This window comes from Ovis aries, chromosome 25, assembly GCF_016772045.2.
Source record: "Ovis aries strain OAR_USU_Benz2616 breed Rambouillet chromosome 25, ARS-UI_Ramb_v3.0, whole genome shotgun sequence".
Taxonomy (NCBI): domain Eukaryota; kingdom Metazoa; phylum Chordata; class Mammalia; order Artiodactyla; family Bovidae; genus Ovis; species Ovis aries.
The window spans coordinates 39,008,087-39,011,220 of NC_056078.1; the positions used below are offsets into that span (position 1 = coordinate 39,008,087).

Below are 3,134 nucleotides of genomic sequence, written 5' to 3' on the forward strand. Positions count from 1 at the left end.
TTTGGACTGTAGCCAGCCAGGCTCCTCTGTCCATGGGATTCTTCAGGCAAGAATACTGGAGTGGGTTGCCATTTCCTCCTCCAGGGATTCTTCCCCACCCAGTGATCGAACCTGCATCTCTTGTCCTCCTGCATTGGCAGGTGGGTTCTTACCACTAGTGCCACTTCAGAAGCCCCCAGTACTCTTTAACGTTGGACTAAACCTGCCATGTGGGCTTCCCAGGTGGTGCAGTGGTAAAGAATCTGCCTGCCAGTGCAAGAGATGTAAGAGACGCTGGTTTGATCCCTGGGTGGGGAAGATGCCCTGGAGGAGGAAATGGCAACCCATTCCACTATTGTTGCCTGGAAAATTCCATGAACAGAGGAGTCTGGTGGGCTACAGTACAAGGGGCTGCAAAGCGCCAGATGTGACTGAGCACACACACATACACACACACACACACACACACAGAAACACACACAGACACACCCCTACCATGTAACATAATTGCAAATCAGACGCTCAAACACAGTCCAGTCAGCCTGTGGCAAGAGCTTGCACAGTATTTTTAAGAACCTTGGATTTGAATTTCTTTAGTGTGCTTTCACTCTCTAGGAGCTTACAGAACCTACTACACCCTACTGGGATTACACCAGTTTCCTTCAACCAGTTGAGTTACCTTTCTATCATCTAAAGGGTTTAATTTTTAAGCTTCTGTAGAAATTCCAAAGTATTGGCATAAATGAATAGATTGGGGCTCATTCATGCTATGCAAATTAGACATGATCACATAGGTAACGAGTAGTATAAGGAATATAAAAACTGAAACTGCTTTTCACAATGAAAGCAGAGACATTAATTTGCTGACTAAGGTCCGTCTAGTCAAGGCGATGGTTTTTCCTGTGGTCATATATGGATGTGAGAGTTGGACTGTGAAGAAAGCTGAGCGTCAAAGAATTGATGTTTTTGAACTATGGTGTTGGAGAAGACTCTTGAGAGTCCCTTGGACTGCAAGGAGATCCAACCAGTCCCTTCTGAAGGAGATCAACCCTGGGATTTCTTTAGAAGGAATGGTGCTAAAGCTGAAACTCCAGTACTTTGGCCACCTCATGCGAAGAGTTGACTCATTGGAAAAAACTCTGATGCTGGGAGGGATTGGGGACAGGAGGAGAAGGGGACGACCGAGGATGAGATGGCTGGATGGCATCACAGACTCGATGGACGTGAGTCTGAGTGAACTCCAGGAGATGGTGATGAACAGGGAGGCCTGGTGTGCTGTGATTCATGGGGTCGCAAAGAGTCAGACACGACTGAGTGACTGAACTGAACTGAATACTCTCTCCAATGCAACAGGGACCTTCTATCACCTGTTTTTTTCTTTATTGTTTTCTTTTCTTTTCTCGTTCTTTGTCCTCTTCTTTTTCCTCCTGTTCCTTCTTTTCCTTCCTCTTTTTCTTAACAGATCAATAAAAAAACAACCTCCTACCCGGAGATTTAACATATAAGCAGACATTCTCTGATAGAAATGGGAATTGACAACAAAGCCTCACTCTCTTCTCTGGCAACTTCTTGGTCTTAGAAAGTGAAAGTGAAGCCACTCGGTCATGTCCGACTCTGCGACCCCATGGACTGTAGCCTGCCAGGTTCCTCCCTCCATGGAATTTTCCAGGCAAGAGTACTGGAGTGGGTTGCCATTTCCTTCTCCAGGGGATCTTCCCAATCCAGGGATCAAACCCAAGTATCCTGCACTGCAGACAGACACTTTACCTTCTGAGCCACCAGCATAGTGACAAAGCATTGGTGGTTCAGTGGTAGAATTCTTGCCTCCCATGCAGGAGACCCGGATTCGATTCCCAGCCAATGCACAGTGTCCAAGTACTTTTCTTGGTCTTAATTAGCAGGAAACACTATATGGGCTAGTTTCTAATCAATCAATAAAAAATATCTCTCGTATTCTGCCTATCAAAATGACACATTGTATAACACTTAAATATATATTCAACACAAAATATAATCAAGCATCCTGGTCTTTACCATATTGATTGGCAAGAAATGATGTAGCAACTACATTTTCAATTTGTTTCTTCCTAATTATCAGTATGAAAGAATGTAGTTTAATCTTTTTGAACATTGGTGCATTTTATCTTTAAATTATCCATTTTTGTCATTTACTTATGTTTCTGTTGGTTTGTCTTTTATCTTCTTGGTGCAAAGGAGCACATTAAAGAGTGTAGACATGAATGCTTTATGTATTATTTATGTTGCAAATCACTTTCCTTGTGCTATAATGTCTAAAGAATACATTTGCAATGCAGGAAATGTGAGTTCGAACCCTGGGTTGGGAAGATGCCCTGGAGAAGGAAATGGCGACCTATTCCAGTATTCTTGCTTGGAAAATCCCATAGACAGAGAAGCCTGGGAGGCTACAGTCCATGGGATTGCAAGGAGTAGGACGTGACTGAACCACTAAACAACAGTGATAGAATGGCTTAACTGAATAAGGAAGGAGAGGACCCAGTTAAAGGAGTAGAAATATCTGCTTTTGTTTCGGAGGAAGGTCTGGATGTGAACCCTGACTTCTCCATGTACTGTCTTGTCTTCTGGAAGTTTTCCAAATCTCTCTGAGTGTGTGTTTCTCTTAGACAGAGAAGGTGTATATTATTAGTGTTGAAAGGATTAAATGAGATAACACAAAGGAAAGCACTATAGGATTATCAAAGTGCCATTCAAATTTAAGTGGCCCTTTGTAACTACACCCATGCTCTTGAATAGCACCTGGTGTGTCCCTCACCCTGAAATAGACATAGCCACTATCTTTTGTACAAGCAAACTATTCTACATTTAAAACTTGGGTCACCTTAAGCATTAAGCCTCAGGTCATTGTTTGCAATCTTGTCTTTTTCCATAACTGACAGCATAATATACACATTGAAGGGCTTGCTTAACTTTTCCCTTTTGTTCGATAAGTATAGCCTCTTTTGTGAAATGACCCACTCATTTAATGAACTCTATTCTTCAGTCTAAAATGCACTTTTTATCAGTTTGTCTATTTGTTACCAAAAATCCATTCCTCTTATTTCCCTGCTCTGTATTTCAGAGGATTATATTTTCCAAGCTTCCTTGCTTGATGACTTGTTTTACCACATCTTCTGTAA

At 42.2% G+C, this 3,134-nt stretch overlaps 1 non-coding gene across 1 annotated transcript; it reads left to right on the top strand.

Moving 5' to 3' along the window:
* The first annotated feature begins 1,773 nt into the window (after positions 1–1,773).
* Positions 1,774–1,844, top strand: TRNAG-CCC (transfer RNA glycine (anticodon CCC)). Its single transcript has one exon. It is a non-coding gene; the product is annotated as a tRNA-Gly (tRNA).
* Positions 1,845–3,134: the final 1,290 nt, after the last annotated feature.